The 18,950-nt window shown below is 43.6% G+C and overlaps 1 long non-coding RNA gene across 1 annotated transcript; it reads left to right on the plus strand.

The window, feature by feature from the left end:
• The first annotated feature begins 13 nt into the window (after positions 1-13).
• Positions 14-18,211, plus strand: LOC149321324 (uncharacterized). Its single transcript, XR_016277780.1, has 4 exons — positions 14-90; positions 4,371-4,449; positions 12,098-12,162; positions 17,547-18,211. It is a non-coding gene; the product is annotated as an uncharacterized LOC149321324 (long non-coding RNA).
• Positions 18,212-18,950: the final 739 nt, after the last annotated feature.

Raw genomic sequence — 18,950 nt, forward strand, 5'->3', positions numbered from 1 at the left:
GGGGGTGAGGAGTGGGCAAGAAGAAAGGTCTGGAAGGCACAAAAGACCTTCATCCAGAGGTGTCATTAGGATTGGTGTCACTCCAGTGTGGTAGCTCATGGTGTCACTCCTAGGCAAGTAGGATCCCAGCAGTTCAGTGAGTGAGAGCTGCTGATGGAGGGAGGGATCTGGTCTTGGCTGCCTCCTCACATCCAAAGAACAAAACAAAGGTGAAAGGGGATCCAGAGCATGCTCCCAGGGATCCCTCCAGCCCTGCAGAAGGAGGAAGGGAGGGCGTGGAAATGGAGGCGGATACCACCACTGCTGTTGCCCTTGCAGCAGCTCTACCTGGGATGATGATCCAAAACACACACACATCCTGGCAAGCAGTGCCTAGTGCTGAGTACTTCCTCCTTACCATGGTCAGGATGCACAACACTAGGGAGAGAGCAAGAGGGGAGGAAGTAGTGAAGGAGAAGTGGCAGTAGCAGCAGGCAAGAAGGAGTACTCATCATTTGCCCTACCCCTCCTTCCCTCCTTGCTGCCCCCCTTGTCCTGGCTCAACTGCCAGGCGCACTGTTGCCTGCCTTGCCCTCTATTCCTTCTCACTGTTCTGCCTTGCCCTTTCTTCTGAGGAAGAGTTCATGGCCACCAGTGCCGCTGCTACCACCTCCCATTCCCAGCCCAGCTAGCAACCATGCCAGATCCAGGAGGGGCCACTGGATGACAGCAGCACCCCACACACATCCAGTGGCTGCAGCAGGTGAATGGCAGAGGTGCCTGGCCAGTGAGGTGGGCAGTGGGAGGGGGTTTCTCAAGACACACAGTGAGCAATCCCCATGTGACAGTCTGTACCTTCTACAAGCCTCTAGTGGTGCCAGTACCCCCTCTCTTGTTCAACACACTGCAGCAAATTAAGGTTATTGAGTCAACATATTGCCACAGATCAATACTGAAATTCACGTGTCTTAAACAAAGGACCACACCCAACCGCATTTTGTAGTCTGTAACCCCATCCATAGGGACATGGTGGCTTAGTGGTTAAGACGTTGACTTTGACAATTGCAAGGTCAAAAGATCAACAGTTAGAGGCCCAAGTACCATGTGATGGAGTGAGCTCCCATCACTATCCCAGGTACCACTTTGGTGCAAAGGTAATGGTGTTCCGTGTGCCTCAGCATTTAGTCATGCTAGCCACATGACCAGAGAGTCATCTTTGATAACAGTGGCTCTTCAGCTTAGTAAGAGAGGAGCACCACCCCCTACAATTGGATATGACTAGACAATCATGTCAAAGGTGAAACCTTTACTTTTACCTTTAAACCCATCCATATACCTTATCGGTATGGAGAGATAAAAATCTTCACAGTTCCAGAGTAAGGGTATAAAAGTGCTACATACAAAATATTATTGCTTAGAATTAAAAGGACTTCACAAAGCTGGAAAACATGTGTCCTTGATCTGAGGTTTCTAGTAACTACAGGCTCTTACATGAACATTATGGCCATCACATAACAGTAGCAGAATTATGCCAAAGGAACCACAAAGAACAGGGAAGTATCCCCTTGTAGAATCCCCCAAGTTTGTAGAAATAAAAAAGGAAGAGAATCCCTAAATGGTGGGGTGTGGAAAGATTCAAAACAGCCCAATAAGAACCAGATGTGCTTAATGGAGGGAGAACAGGTGGTTAAAAAAAAATCTGGAAGATCAAATGTAATTAATTATGAGAGGGGAAGGCATGGCTGCCTACAGCACTGGAGTGCATCAAACTACAACTTTCTGTTGCAGGTCCCAGTTGGAACAACAATAACACCATATTGCTCTGATGCAAAATGGGTTTGCCCTCTTCATATGATACACAAACACACACTGCAACATAAGGGGGTGGGTCACAAAGGTTGTTCATCCTACTCTTCCCCATCCCTAGATCTGTCAGAAAACAGTCATAGCAAATCTTACCCAGAGCATGTGACACAATAGCCCCCAAATTTGTCCTCCAATTGACAATGAAGAGGATGGTAAAAACATTCACATTTTCTGTGGAACTGTTTACAGGCATTGAGGGCTGACTTTACCATTAAACAAGGAGTTCCCAACCTGTAGTGCCCATATTCCCAGGCGGTGAGAAATGGACTTTCAGGGGACTCAACAAAGATACGAGTGTGAATCTGGATTCAGTTGTCGTTTGTCAATCAAGAAAAAATCTAGGAATCACCTGAATCTAAAGGCAGCCCCACAGATGGAGTCAGAGAGAAGTTTCCACATCTTATCAAAATCATGAATGAGAAGCAGGAGCAAAGAAGTCATTGAATTTTATGTTCACAGTTGGGATTGATTTTATTGTTTACAATTTTTTTCTTGTATAAATGGGAATCTAATTGCTCAGCTTAAATTTGCATTTTATGGACTGAGTTAAAAGCTTATTTGTTTTAAGTTCAATTTGTTCACCCACAGTATTGTATGTGGTTCAATTTGTGGGCCAAAATTTAGAAATTAGAGCTCTTCATCATCAAATGTTATATACCATTTGATGGAGGTGCGAACATTGATCAAACATTTCCTAGAGGTGTGAGGCATAGAAAAGGTTGGAAACCACTGCATTAGACAGAGTGAGGAATCTGCCTCAGGCAACAGATGGTAGAAAGGTGGCAGTTAGAGGAAAGATGTATGTATCACATTACCTACCTCGGAGCCCCTAAAGTAGCTTGCTATCTTTAGGTTTGGGGGAGAATCCCCCCAATACCAGTGTTGAAATATTTAGCTGCCATTCTAATTGGCCCTCTGTGAATGGAATGAGAGCCAGACACCCTATTTTACTTTGCCTCAAGTAGTAAAATCTCTCAGCCCAGCCCTGTTGGAAGCAGCCACTTAAAGGCACTTAAATGTTTACAGATTTAGCAATTAAAACAAGTATCACTTTCTCCAAAGGAATTGTTTAAAGGAATAAATGAGAGCAAAGCCTTTTTGAGTGTTCAGGTGTGGTGAGTGTCTGCGATTACTTATTTATAGGTAGTTTATGAACTATGAGCTTGCATGGTGTACTGGTTTAAGCATTGTACTAGGACTCAGGAGACCAGGGTTCGAATCGTGGCTCAGCCATAGAAACCCACTGGGTGGCCTTGGGCAAGTCACACTCTCCTAGCCTCAGAGGATGGCAGTGACAAACCCCCTCTGATGAAACTTGCCAAAAAGACCCTTAGGGTTACCATAAGTCAGAAATGACTTGAAGGCACACAACAACAACTTTATAGACAAATTAAGAGAACACAATATTTCAGTGCCAACCTTTAAATATTTGCCACACCACCACCATTGTTGCCAGGGTGTAGCTATGGGGGGAGGGAATGAGGGCTTTGCCCCCTCAAATACAAAGTCTGTTCCCACTATGAAATTTTCCTTCAGTCACCCAATTTCTAGTACTGCAGAGAGTGGAACACTGAAAATCATTCATTAGAATTCTTTTGCTGGCTTCTCATTCCCTTCATAACTGTTGTTGTTGTGCGCCTTCAAGTTATTTCCGACTGATGGTGATCCTAAGGCATTTTGGGATCATCATGGAATTTTCTTGGCAAGATTTGTTCAGAGGGGGTTTGCCTTTGCTTTCCTTTGAGGCTGAGAGAGTGCAACTTGCCCAAGGCCACCCAGTGGGTTCCTATGCCAGAGTTGTAATGCAATGCTCAAACCACTACACCATATTGGCTTTTTCATAACGTTGCCTACCCCTTTTCTTTACATGCCTATGCTGTATTTCAAAATGCTCAACTGAAGTTTTAAGTCACTGCAATGATAGAAATATGGGAACTGAAGAAAAATGTCACTGGCCTGGGGGGTGGGGGTGGGGGAGAGAATTCCTGTTAGGGAGAGCAATACCCTTATTTTGTCCCTCCTCCTAGCTATACTCTTGAACACCTTTCAAAAGCTGCTGTGCAAAGTAGGCCCATCGAGGGAAATGGGTTTTGGCATAACAGAACCATTTGAGAATCATGCTAGCTGTCCTGCTGTAAATAAAAGCCTGTATTGCTTTTTGTAGTGTAAATTGATACCAGCAATTTCAAAAGCATTGTGCCGGTTTATCTTTGCTGAAGAAATGGGCGACATTAAGCCTCATACTCATTGTTCCAAGTGTCTTTTGTTGCATTGGCTGTCCTAAATCTGAGATGCCCTTGATCAAGAGACACACAATATGACAACTTGCTGAGGAGCTAGATGGGGAGGGAGGGAGGACCATCATATTCAGAAACTCCTATACCCAAGGTTGGATAAATTACTTTTTAAGGCTTATAGTTCAGAATCCCTGGAGAACATGGCCAATGGCCCATGTTTAGTGGAAGATTCTAAGAGTTATAGGTCAAAGCAGTAAGGTTTCCAATCTGTTCCTGTTCCTTTTTCAGCTGATGGTCCCAGTTCATTTGCAATTCTAGCTGCCATGTTGGTCACATATTCCACTACAGAACCCTAGAAGGCTAGCAGGTAATAGGCTGTGCATGTGCTTTCAGCTTAATTAAAACAGCACTAAAGACATCTCTCTTCTGGCAGGCATATCCAGTCAGTTTTAAATCATGACTTTTTAATCTGTATATGAACTCTTATGAGTGTATTTTAATGATTTTATAGGATTGTATTTTAACTCGAGCCTTGAGGAGAGGCAGGAAAGAAATACAATTATCTATCTATCTATCATCCAGCTACAGTCAAATTTCACATACATCCATAGAACAACCAGATAACCCCTTCTCCTCTTGGATCACCCACCTGACAACACCACTAATGTGTATTGACCACCCAAGGTGTTCATACTGCAGATATCTTCTAGATCAGAGGTGAGAATCAGGTAAAAAAAAACCCTAGACGTTATAGAATCACAGAGTTGGAAGAGGCCTCTTGCGTCACTGAGTCCACTTCCTACTGAATGCAGGCTCTCCATCAAAAGCATCATCAGCAGGTAGCTGTCCAGCCTCTGTTTGAAGATGTCCACAGAAGAAGATCCCCCTCCAGGCAATTCCATTGCCGAACTAGTCTTTCTGTCAAGGAGTTACTTCTAATGTTCAATCAAAATATATTCTCCTGTACCTGCAAAACATTAGGCCTGGTCCTATCTTCTGGGGTAACAGAGTACAGGCCTTTCTGTGACAGGCCTTGAGGTATTTAATGAGTGCAATCATGTCCCCCTCTCCCTCAGTTGTGTCTTTGCCAAGCGAAACGTGCCCAGCTTCTTCAACCTTTCCTCATATGTTTTGTTCTCTATACCGCTTACCATTCTTACTGCCCTTCTCTGAACCTGCTCCAACTTTTTTATATCCTTCTTACAACTGGACATACTATCCCAGAATATAGTGGGACTATTACTTCCCTCGACTTGGAAACTCTGCTGCTATTAATGCAGGCTAAAATAGTGTTTGCCTTCTTTATTGCAGCATTACATTGCTAGCTTATGTTCACCATGATCCACAATTCTCCCAAGGTCCTTTTCATATGTAATACTGCTGCACCATGTGTCCTCCATCCTATACATGTGCAACTGGTGTTTGTGGCCTAACAATAGAATTTTGCATTTGTCTCTACTGAATTTCACTTTATTCATTTCTGCTCAATTTTCTAATTTATTTTGGCCCGTTTGAATTATGTTCCAATCTTCCAATGGGCTAGCCACCCCACTCAGTTTGGTGTCATCTGCAAATTCTCTCCACCATGTCATCTATTTCATTGATAAAAATGCCAGAGATCTGCAACTCCTAGCTTTTCCCACCATTGTTTATACTGGCTAGGTTTGCTATAAAGTGCACTTCAATGTCATGTGGATGTACACATGATTCCTATCTCTTAGTAGAACAACCTCACATAGGCATCTGTGGCCCACAAAATATTTTTGGACCCCAGCACCAATCTTGATCACTGTCCATAGTGGCTAGGGCTCATGGTCATTGGAATCCAATGACATCTAATGGAAGATGACACCCAATAACAACTGTTGGACTCCAACTAGCCCATCTATTTACAGATGACACCAAATTAGGAGGAGTAGCTCCCAATCAGTTTCCAGGCATGGTACAAGGTGTTGGTTATTACCTTTAAAGCCCTACATGGCTTGGGTCCAGACCACTTGCGGGAATGCCTTCTTCTATACAGTCCACCCCGCACCCTTCTTTTTCTGGGAAGAACTTATTACAGCTTTAAAAATCAAGATTATCTGCTGTGACACAGAGGGCCTTTTCCACCACTGCTCCTAGACTATGGAATGAACTGCCGGAGGAGATTCACCATATTACCACCTTGACAGCCTTTAAGAAGGCTGTAAAGATGGATCTCTTCTGGTAGGCCTTTCCTAATTAGTCACACACACCCCAAGCAAGTCACCTGTCTGCCCTACAAATATAGACTATCCCACCCCTCTTTGTCTTTTATTATATTTGTTCTTATTTATTCTAGTTCCTTGATAGTAATTTTTAATTGGGTTGGAGAGTTGGGGGAGGGACTTGTTTTAATGGTAACTGATATTTTACTCTATTGCATTGTATGGTTTTTAAGATGTTGTAACCTACCTTGATTCCTTGAGAAAAGGTGGGCTATAAATAAATCCTATTATTATTATTTTTATTATTACCCCAGAGGACAGGATCAAACTTCAAAATGACCTGAATAAACTAGAAAAGCTGGGCCAAAGCTAACAAAAGGAAATTTAACATGGAGAAATGTAAGGTACTGCACTTAGGGAGGGAAAATGAAATGCACAGATACAGGATGGGAGACACCTGGCTGAATGAAACTACATGTGAAAGGGATCTAGGAGTCCAAGTAGACCACAAGTTGAACATGAGTCAACAGTGCGATGTGTGGCAGTTAAAAAGGCCAATGCAATTTTAGGCTGCATCAATAGAAGTATGATGTCTAGCTCAAGGGAACTAATAGTTCCACTCTATTCTGCTTTGGTCAGGCCCCACCTGGAATATTGTGTCCAGTTCTAGGCACTACAATTCAAAAAGGACATTGAGGAACTGGAGTGTATCCAAAGGAGGGCGACTAAAATGGTGAAGGGTCTGGAAATCATGCCCTATGAGGAATGACTTAGGGAGCTGGGGATGTTTAGCCTGGAGAAGAGAAGGTTAAGAGGTGATATGATAGCCCTGTTTAAATATTTCAAGGGATGTCATATTGAGGAGGGAGCAAGCTTGTTTTCTGCTGCTCCAGAGAACAGGACCCAGAGCAATGGATGCAAGCTGAAGGAAAAGAAATTCCACCTCAACATTAAAAGGAACTTCCTGACAGTAAGGGCTGTTTGACAGTGGAACACACTCCCTCAGGGTGTGGTGGAGTCTTCTTCCTTAGAGGTCTTTAAGCAGAGGCTGGATGGCCATCTGTCAGGGATGCCTTGATTGAGAGTTCCTGCATGGCAGGGGGTTGGACTAGATGGCCCTTGCGGTCTCTTCCAACTCTATGATTCTATGATTCTATGTCATAGAATATTAAGAAGTGATGCATTCTCCATCTGCATTGGTAGGGGAAGCACTGTGTAGTAGCATACAGTGAGTTTTCCATATTGGCGGGCCAGCCATCTAGTGATTGGAGCTCCCAAGGATTGCCCCACCCCCATATGGCAGTGCGTTCACACAGATGCATATCACTGTCCATTGACTAATATGGACTTGAGCACTAACGGTTTTTACCATTTGCGGGGGAGGGGGGAACCAAACCCGTAGGGATGGGAAAGGTCCACTGTCCCCCATTAGAAAAGTTAGAGCTATCTGGCTATGCCTCTAAGCATAAAGGTGCCTCAAAGATCTGAACCTATTTTCTAACCATCACCACCTCTCTTGACACATGTTGCTGTTGTTTCTTTGTGCATACTGTAAAAGAAAAAGCAAAAACCAATAAATCCTAACACTCCCTTTTACACAGGGACCTGCAGAGTAAAAATGCATTCTCTGCAACTTATTACAGAGTTAGCTGCCTGCCTGTCTGTCTTGGAATGCTGGCTGGGAGATTTTGGGAATTACAATCCCCCAAACAGTAACATTTGCAGGATCTGCTATTGCTCCTGCAAAGCTGGTGTCTTTAATGGTCTCAGCTGGTCACCTCCCTGTTGTGGGAACACAGCATGTCTCAGCAGGCACTAAATGAGGATCCGCATGCTCTGGCGCCTGTTGGCTCTCCCACTTTCCATCGGCAGAACTCCAGCTCATATGTTCTTTGCTTGCTGCTCTTTCTCTCACATTCCCTCTCCATGTTTTCTCTGCATAACAGTAGGCACAAGGCTCTTTTCAGCAAACAAAAGTGTCAGAAGATGTGGGTTGCTGCGTGCCTCCTTTCACATTCTCACATGCCCACAGTTCTGGATCTCTGCCACCTTATAAAGGAACATTTCTTTTTTACCCCTGTAGCTTAGCATTCTTTCACAGTATATCTTCTTGTCCTCCATGCAAGGCCATGCTCCAAGGATGGGAATCTAGGTCTCTCTCTCTTTGCTCTCAGGTTCCATGCTGGATAATCTTAAACACTCAGCAGCTGTAGTGTGCCAATTGCTATTTTCTTTGTTCTTTCAGAAATAAAAACAAAACAAAACAAAAACCAGCAACAAGCAAAGAAAAAAAATCTTGTTACCTTTTTTAGATTGCAAAATGCATCTCTGTTCTGTCGAAGGAAACAAACAAAACAAAACAACGTCCTTTTGTACTGCTTGGATAGCTGCTTCATGCTGGTGCTTCTTACAAACCAACTTCACATCACAGATCAACTGGACTCTGCTGAGCTCAGTTGTCAAATCCCTGCTCCCTCCCCACAACCACCAAACTCACAAAGTGGCTTATATCCATACTCTTTGGATGTTTAGTTATCCACTTTTTATGCAAGCCCCATGATCACACATCAAAGAGATGGAGCATAACTACACAGACTCTAAGAGTTATGCAGCAGTTACACAAGGCTGCCTCTCTACTGAATGACAATATTATGCAAATGAATGTGCAACCAAATGTACACGCAACCTGCACAACACAAGGTGTAATGGTATGGCATGTGCAACTCTATTCTCACAACTTTAAACTAAATGTAAACATGTTGTGTTAATATAAACGTGTGTGGATAGAAGAGCCTCCACGGACAGTAGCAATCTATCTTTAAAAAGTTTGGGAAACACTCAGCTTGGCTATGTGAGAGGGGTTAACATAATATACAGGATTCAGCACCAACTATACCAGTAATAACTGACAGAGACCTCAGGCATGTGAAACTATATGAACTTTTATTGGAAGAAACATAAAGAACACGCACATACATGTAATTCATCCAAACAACCAGCACAAAAAACTAACCAAATGGAGGAGAAAAATGGGATAGCAGATGTAGAGATTTAGGAGAGGGGTACAGTTAACTATTCTGAAGAAAGAATCCATGGAAAGCCGAAAAGCAGAAAGACTCAAAGCATGAGCCTTGAGTGTGCAGCTTCAGGAATTGGGCAGAACAAGCAAAGGAACTCAGACTGAAGACCAAGGACAACAGTCATATGGTGCAAGTGGGGGAAGAGTTGACTGCAGCAGCTGTTGCAAAAATGCTTTGGTTTGGTGGTAATATTTACCCTTAATCCATGAATTTTGTGGAAAACCAAAAGTTTGACTATCTCTGATGAAACCTGGGGAGATTTCTAAAGTGAAGAGTTTGTTTAGGTATTCGGGAAATGAGGAGGTTTGATTGTGATTGATGATGCTTCATAGACTTTATAACACTAGACAAATTCTGGATTTCCCCAAACTGTGAGGACAGGTAAGGGGTGTTCAGGAACACATGAAAGATAAAAAGGCGTTTTGGTCTTGTTTGCACTGCAGAACTCATCTTTTGACTGTCAGTTTTCATCAGAAATGCAGAATGGGTGCTCTTTCTGATAAGCTTCCTCCTCTCCACACCTTTCCGCATAGCTGTGGCTATGTACCATTCACGTTATGTGTGTTATCACAGACCACATCCGCTCATGCTGGCACTTTAATGTTGTATCTAACTGTATCTAGATTTATAACTGTATCAGGGGATGGTCGGAGGATTATATCTGCACCATAGAAAAATGTCCAACTGCTTCTATAGGGGAACTGACAGATGGCTAAGGTCTTCCCTTGACCAAATAACATATTTGCTGTCACTTAGGTCAAAGTAAGAGCCAAATGTCACTTCTTCTAATGTCATGGGCTAGAAAAGAGAAAGCAAAATTTGATCAAACGGATAATAGTTTAATCCTCTAACCTTCAAACAGTGCAACCTCTTTTGAAAAATCTAATGGTAGCACATTGTATATGGGTGCAAGTAAGAGACACACCCATAGAGAAAAAAGAGAGTGGGGGACAGAATGTGGCCCTGCAGTTTGAATTTGTTTGAGTTAACTAAGGGCAAGAACAGACCAGCAAAATACACCAGCTTCCCTGCAGCTTGGGGGCCTGGCGTACCCATGATGCTCACCTCCAAGCCAGCAGGAAGCCACACTGAAGCCACCCAGCCACTTATATGGTGGCAGCTTTTTGGCACTCTGGCAGCACGGCATTTAGACGCTGCAGGAGCTCCAAAAAGCCATGGCTGTGGTGGAAAGGGCATCTTTTTTCAAGTGAAGCGTAAAAAAACCAGTGAAATTCAAGGCTGTATCAACAGAATTATAGGGCAGATCAAGGAATGCAATAGTACCATACTATTCTGCTTTGGTCAGATCTGATCAGTAATGTCATATCCAGTTTTCATTCCCAGAACCAGAGGAGAGTGACCAAAGTGTTAAAAGATTTCGAAATGATTCCATATTATGAAAAGTTGAGGAAATTCAGTATATTTAGCCTGCAAGAAACTGAGAGATGATATGATAACCATTCTCAAATATCTGAAGGGCTGTAACTTGTAAGATGGCATAAGTTCCTGTTCCAGAGATTAAAATCTGAGCCGATGGATTCAAATTACAAAAATAGAGATTCTGGCTAAACATTGGGAACAACTTCCTGATGGGAAGAGCTGTCTGACTGTGAAATTGGCTGCCTATGAGGGTGGCCAACTCTCCTTTGCTAGAGATTTTTAAACAGAGGTTAGACTGCTGCTGTGGCATTTCCTGGCTTCTGAGGGAAGGAATAGCATCCAGACACAGAACCATCAAGCCTTGGTTCCAGAGACTGATGAAAGGCCCTCCTTCCATACCAATTGCCACTTCTCTGGCCTCTGATAGAGAGAACAGCAACCATCATTTGCTGGACCTAATCCTCTTTCCCACTGCCATCCCTTTCCCTTGTGCTTTCTGTCTTTTTAGATTGTAGGCCTGAGGGCAAGGAACTGTCATATTAACAATTTGTAAGCCACTCTGGGAGAGCTAGTGTAGCGTAGTGGCTTGAATGTTTATGTGGATTCTAGGGACCAAGGTTTGAATCCCTACTCAGCCATGTAGTACCTTACATTTCTCCCTGTGGTCTATAGATTGAGGGAAGTACTAGAGCCAGTCTATTCGGCTTTGGCCAGAACTCACCTGGAATATTGTCTCCAGTTCTGGGCATTACAGTTCCAGTGGGATATTGACAAGCTGGAGCATGGCCAGAGGAGAGTGACCAAAATGGTGAAAAGTCAGGAAATCATGAAGAGCAACTTAGGGAGCTGGGTATGTTTAGCTTGGAAAAGAGAGGTTTAAGAAGTGACATGGGACCCACATTTAAACATTTAAAGAGATGTCATATTGATGAAGGAAGAAAGCTTGTTTTCTGCTGCTCCAGAGGCTAGGATACAGAGCAAGGGATTCAAACTACAGGAAAAGAGATTCCCTTTCAACATTAGGAAGAACTTCCTGACAGAAAGATCTGTTTGAACACACTCCCTCGGAGTATGGTGAAGTCTCATTCTTTTTAAACAGAGGCTGGGTAACCATTTATCAGGGATATTTTGTTTGTGTCTTCCTGCATGGCAGGGGCTGGACTGGATGGCTTTCATAGTCTCTTCCAATTATGAGTCTCTGAGGCAGGCAGGCAGGCAGGCAGGCAGGCAGATTTGGTGGTGGATTCCTGCATTGGAAAAGGTTTGGAGGTTCCTTCCAGCTCTTATATGATTCTGTGTCATGTTATGGCTGGGCCATAATTTCTGTCATATGTATCTTATTTATCTTATTGTTTACTCTGGACAGGATACATGGAACAAACCCAAATTATCTGCAAAACAACACTACGGGAGAGATTAGTCTGAAAATTGGTAATGTATCCCTCTGTAAGCTGCATTACTAAGATTTTAATATAGGTTTCTTAGATCTGTAGCCCCACCTCCAGCTACTTCTCCACCTTGATTCTCACACATGTTTCTGTGGCTGCAGAACCCCTGGCATTCCTGAGGATGTTCTTATCTCTTATGGCTTCCTGAACATATACTCTGCTGTGTGCAAGGCCTAATTCATGGGAACTTTTCTCTGTTGATTTTCCTGCACAGAGATTGCTGATGCCAGGGGTGGCTGGTGGCTTCTCCATCATTCATCATGCATCATCACAGCAGCAAATCCATTCTGGGTTTTAGTTTGAACTTTAAAGGAACTATCCAAGATGCTGGACATTTGTTGTTGCCAACTGCCCTCGAGTCGACTCCGACTCATGGTGACTCTATGGATGAGGCATCTCCAAGAGCCCATGTCCCCCACTGCTCTGCTTAGGTACTGTAAATTCAGGCCAATGGCTTCCCTGATAGAGTCGATCCATCTGGCATGTAGTCTTTTCTCTTTCTACTACCCTCTACCTTTCCCAACTGGACATACCAGGGGTTTAGTACCATGGACAGCTCCTTTAAAGTTTAGACTTTCGTAGATGAAGCCACCAGCTGCCCCAACAGTATAGTTGCAGTTCTTTCACACTTTCATGGTTAGTGCGTAGGGAGGGAGAGAAAAGAAAATAAAGAAAAAAGGAAAGGGAAATGAAAAAGAAAAAGAAAAAGAAAAAAGAAAGTAATAGAGAAAAGCACATTAAGTATCAGCAGCATCTTCCTGTGCTCTTCTGAATTACACAGGTAAATTAGAATTTTGTTATCAGGGTGCCATCTCCTCCTTATTAATACAGAGATTTTTTCCCCAAAAATCATAATAAAGCTGTCTGCATCTTCCCTGCAAAGAGCTGCCTAAAAAAAGAATTGCATGAGGCTGAGGGCTGAATTTACAAGCATTGTAGTTATAGCAACAGGCGCCTTAGTTTATGCAAGAGAGCTCCATGAGACAGTTATACAACAGCCAGCTTCACACGGAGAAAGAGGGAAATTGCTGAAGAAAGGCTGTGATCAGAGAAGACAATGAAAAACACTTACAATGGGCAAGAGAAAGATTGCTGTCGGCTGTGAAAGAATCCTGTTGAGAGGCTGCCTGCCCAGCTTTGATGGGCCTCAGCAAAACCATTCCCCTGATTATTTGGCTATTTATTTATTTATTTCTCTATTCTGTCTGCCACAAGAGTTTAGCTTCTTTCTCTCAGGAGGCAAACTTCCTATGTTTCCCAAGCTCATACAGGGAAACAAACTCAGTCCCCCAATCTACCTGCATGCTTGTGACTGAAAGCATCCTGCAAGCATGTGGCCAGGCAAGCTGGTGCCCTTAAATAACACAGCACTGGCTTTCTCTTACTCACTGCAGGCAGCTGGGCTAAAGAGCAATTCTCTCTGCCTGCAGCTCAGAGACCCTGCTAGAAAATCAATAGTCATTTGGCAGTATCCTGGCAGCCAACCAGCCATCTTGCAATGTCTTCAGAGAAGCAGCATTTAGGTCCACATCTGGAGATCAAACAAATGCATATATAAAAATGTACACACACACAGAGTACCACAACTTTCAAGAAAGCCAATGTAGTATAGTGGTTTGAATGATGGACTATGGCCCTATTCCCACTTACCTTATAGTCTGGTTCTGGATCCAAATTCTTCATTCAGTTCTGGTCCTGGCGTGGTTACCACTATGTTTGTGCCGGGTTCTGTCGCCGAACAGGTGGCTGTAGAGAAGGAGAACTGCACAGAAGCCAGGGATGCTGGGAAGGAGGTCGAGGAGACAGACTGGCCAGCAGGTAGGGAAGGGCAAGGGACACTTTTAGAGGTCAGCAGGCTGGGACCATTGCAGCTGCCCCTCCCCCATCACAGGGAGCAGAATCAAATCTGCCTCCCTGATTCCCACTTGCGCTGGGGGGCCGATTCAAATTCACCTGGTTCCCACTTGGGCTGAATTGATTTATTTCTAAATAAATCAATTCAGCCCAAAACCACCCCATTTTACCAGCGTCTTTTTGATGCGGGTTAAATGGGCAAAAACCATGGCCCCCCTTTCCAAATCACTTTGAATTAAGTGGGAACCATGGTGGTTTAAACTGGATCATTTCAAATCATGATCCAGTTTAAACCATAGTGGGAACAAGGCCCAGGACTCCAAGAGATCAAGGTTTAATCACTGCTCAGACATGGGTAATCTTGGGTAAGCCTCAGAGAAAACAATGGCAAAGTCCCTCTGAACAAAGGAAAACTCATGATAGGGTTGCATTAGGCTTGCCATATGTTGGAAGTGACATGAAGGCACACAACAACAACAACAAATCACCACTTTACTTTACTTTCTAGATATATGAGTTCTCAAAGATCCAGTTTTGAACCAGATCCCTTAGGTGTTCTTCTGGATTACTATTAAAACATAAAAGATCCCTCAGTACCTAAAATTACCACCTCTAACCGACACATGTCAGGTAGGATGATAAATTATTTTGGAAGGCTTTCCTGCAACAGACTGGCCAGCTTTGGCTAAGATTGCCTTTGTCAAATGTATAGCTCAGCCAAACTAAATGAAACCTGTATGCTATAGATGACTCTCCCAGAACTGACAAGCCTGTGGGGACTGCCCTTCAACCTTGGAGGGCTTCATATGCCATAAAGCTCTGGGATTATACCGGTTGGTTTTATTCTATAAAATATTCTATATTCTATAAAACTAGAGGACTGAAATGAATGGATTGAACTATTGAAAATCTAGCTGTCTTGAATCTGGGGAAAAGACAGAATGCTGATGCTGCTTCTGATGATGGTAGTGATGCTGACATTCCCAGGGGATAGTAGAATCGAATACAAAGAGAGGGAAAAGATTAAGAAATATAGAGACCTAGAAATTGAGATTCAGCACCTTTGGGGGAAAAAACAACAACTGTGATTCCATTTGTGATAGGTGCTATGGAAGCAATTCCAAAACAGGCTGACAAAGCATCTAAATGAAATCATTGTCGACAAGATCAGAACAGCACAATTGCAAAAAGTGGCAATGCTTTGAGTGTGCACATTTTCTGATGATATCTCACTGATTCCCTAGATCTTTTGATAGAATCCAAATCACCGTTGATCCAAAACTCCAGTCGTAACACCTTGTAGAGTGTGAAACCGAGAGATGACAGCAACCACTACAATAATAACAACAATGCAAAAGTCACTATGGGTTGTTGGGCTATATCCTTCCCACTTCAGTCCTATGCAGGATAGATATCATCTGGGAAGGCTGGCCACAGGAGTCAGGCATGGCGTAGTGGTTTGAGCATTGGACTATGATTCTGGAGAAAAGAGTTCAAATCCCAGCTTGGCCATGTAAACTCAAGCCTCCTTCTGACCCTCGCCCCAAGCCTCACCTGGCTTGGGTATCCTCTTAGAGTCCAACTGGATGCTGGAAACTTTAAACGGATCCCGCTAGGAAATCAATGGAGACGGAGCAAATCTTCTTGCCCCCACACACCTTGGCTCCACCTCCGGAAGTCGCTCCACCTCCGGAAACGACTTTAAAGGACACAAGAACAACAACAGTAAGGGCTGGCCATTTGTGAATTCATAGGTACAAAGACACCATCTACTGTATCAGGCTCCCCCACTGCATGAGGGAAAGCCAGAGGGCAAATTGCATGCAAATTCAATTGTTCCCAGGCATAACTAGTACCAGCAGAAGAAATTTTTCCTGCAACTGACCCTTGGACCTGGCAAGCTTCACCCACCCTGGGCCTTCTCTCATCAGGAAAGGGTCTTCTCTCATCAAGAAAGACAGGGGGCAGCTGAAATTCCCCACTCTTATCTTGGCACAGACATTGGAAAGCACTGTGAAGTCAAAGGCTTTCATGGCTGGCATCCATAGTTTTTTGTGGGTTTTTCGGGCTATGTGGCCATGTTCTAGAAGAGTTTATTCCTGACGTTTTGCCAGCATCTTAGGCTGGCATCTTCAGAGAATGTTAATCTGTGTATTGTTCCATTGTTGATGGCTGGGACTCAGCGTGGGAGGATAAGCAAAAGAGGATTAGTGTCTGCTAATTGGTGATCATTGTCTGCTGGGAACACCCCTGACCCTGAGTGGTTTCTCATTTGCATTTGCTGAGTCCTGGTTTTGGTGTTCTTCAGGACTGGTAGCCAAACCTTGTTTATTTTAAGAGTTTCTTCTTTCCTGTTGAAGTTCTCCAAGTGTTTATGGATTTCAATGGCTTCTGTATGCATTCTGACTTGATAGTTGTTGGCATGGTTCAGAATTTCAATGTTTCAAACAGCATTTTGTGCACAGGAGGGTTTATAATGTTTTCTGTTACTACTGATTTTTCTGGCTGACCCAGAAGATTGGAGAGCATGCTGGTGACTCCCCCATGTTCCCCTGGTCTTCTCAGCTGGGGAGGTGAATGATTTAGGAGGACAGCATTGCCCAGTGTTGTCTCTGATCACTGACTTTCAATAAGTAGAATGATTGAGATGGAAAGGAATCTGGGAGGGCTTGGAGCTAGCAGCACCAGCCGAAGTCAACACCAGAAGTCATCTTACCATAGAGCCTTAACAAAGCATAGCTCTGGAGCTGCACACATCCCCTCTCCCAAATCAGTATTGTGACCATTGACCAATCCAGAATCCACCCTTTCTCTGACCAAAAGGAGAGTTTAAAATTTGAATTGGCTCTCCTGGACCCCTTGAGGCATGGTAAGCCACCTTTTAAATAGATTGCAAGGACCCCCTGTTTAATAGAACATCCAAAAATGCACTTCTAGGGAGTACTTGCTTTGGCATTTTCTTTTGGGAGCAATTCTTAGCAGTCAGTGTGTCTTCCAGAGAGTCCTATGGGCAGAACACTGGCTTCCAGATTTGTCACAATTGCCCATTCCATGTATTCATGTCTGGTCTGGTTAAGATCTGCTGGATGATCAACCATGAGGTCCAGATTTTTAGGTGTTGTTATTAATCAGGTCAACTGCAAAGGGGATATTCAGTGGTTTAAATTCTTTTCTGGCTTGACCTGCATACTTAAAAATGATATGGAAAATATTTTGTTTTTCTACACTGCCCTGTAGAATGCATAAGCAATGCAAGTTTGCATCTCTCTCTCTCCCTCCCTCCCTCTCTCCCTCCCTCTCAAGTAGCTCTGCACACTTAAAAGCAAAATCTCTAAGGACAGCAGTGGGAGGAGAAAGACATGGCTCTTTCCCCCCCAGGGTGTTGCTTGTGATAAGGGGAAAATTAAGACCTCTAATCTGTTTCCAATGTAGAGGTTGGGGGGAGGGCATTTGGGAAGGAAACTCTGCCAGGAAATGTATGGACTCTCATTATCTTTTATCTTACCAATGCAGAAAGTTTGCAGAAATCTGCTGCTGAACCACAAAGGAACCCTCCAAGAGAATTATGCAGGCAGCGTGCATGCTTATCAGGAGAACAAGAGCAACTCTCCATCAGCCAGCTGTGGGGCCTTGCAGAGATAAAGCTATCCCTCTGCCCAGTGCTGACTTTGTGGATAAATCGTCCTGTCCCTTCTGTGCCATTACTCCTAACCTCTGCTTGGCCCTCTCCAATTGTTAGACAATTTCGCTTCCAGAGCCAAAACAAACGAGCGGCACATCTGCGCCTTTTCCTCAGTCTCTCCATCCATTTTACTGTGAGCAAAAGAAGGAAGAAAGAGCAGCTGCAGGGCTTCAGTACAGCAGGCAGGCTGGGTTATAAATGGCTCTCTTCAGAGTAGCTTCTGGGCACCAACAGAACTCAGAGGTAATGAGTTACATTTGATTCAGTTACATGTAACACCAGTGATCAGGTCTGGGGTGAATTAAGAGAGTTTTATTTTTAAAAAAATGCAAAGTGTAATCACACACAGAAAGGCAATTCACACAGACACAGCATTCAGAGCTAACCAAATTGGAAATATGGAAAAAGCATAGCAGAGCTTGAGGGGTTTGCAGAGGGTTATAATTACCTGTCCGATGAGTAAAAGACAGAAGACTGGAGTGGCTCAGACTGGGAGGCAGCCAGGGGTCTTATCACACATAAATTGCTGCTGAAATTGCTGTCTGGGTCTGTCCCGAATGCAGCCCGGGTCCTCTAAGCCACTTGGGTGGCCATTTTGCAATGAAGGAAGATTCCGAGTGGGAAAAGAGTCCTGGGCTGCATCTGGGATGGACCCTGGTGGCAGTTTCGGTAGTGATTTATATGTGATATGACCCAGCTGCCTCTTGAATTAGGACTGAATTCAGGAAAGGTAGGCAGGGCTTTTAAGCCCAAGTAATAAGCTTCTTAGTTTCATACATGTAATGCAGCCTGTACCTTCTTCTGTGTTTGATGCTTAATATATTATGCTTAATAGTATCAACTGGGCTGCCCCTTGTAACATCACCAGGGCTCCTACTCTGTGACATCACAAGGATTCTTATTTCGGTCTCAGGATTTGGGCTCTGAAAATCCAAGGCCTAGGATAGTTCTGACTTGGCAATTCTATCTGGAATAAAGATATATTTTTTAAAATAATGAGTAATTGCAGAATTGCATGTCGTCCAACTGTCCTGGTTGGCAGGGAGAGTCCTGATTAATTCTCTATCATCCCACTTTTTCAGATGTTTTAAAAATGTTTAAAAATGTCCCAGTTTCTCTCTTTTCCTCCCACTTCATCTTTTTGTCCTCAGTTTGTTTCAGTTGCTGCAAACTTATTTCAAAATGCAAAAGTAGTTTCCATTCATTTGGGCAAGTCACAAGTTCTCGGCCTCAGG

This window comes from Sceloporus occidentalis, unplaced genomic scaffold, assembly GCF_023333645.1.
Source record: "Sceloporus occidentalis isolate IW3139 unplaced genomic scaffold, rSceOcc1.0.p SCAF_1, whole genome shotgun sequence".
Lineage (NCBI taxonomy): Eukaryota > Metazoa > Chordata > Lepidosauria > Squamata > Phrynosomatidae > Sceloporus > Sceloporus occidentalis.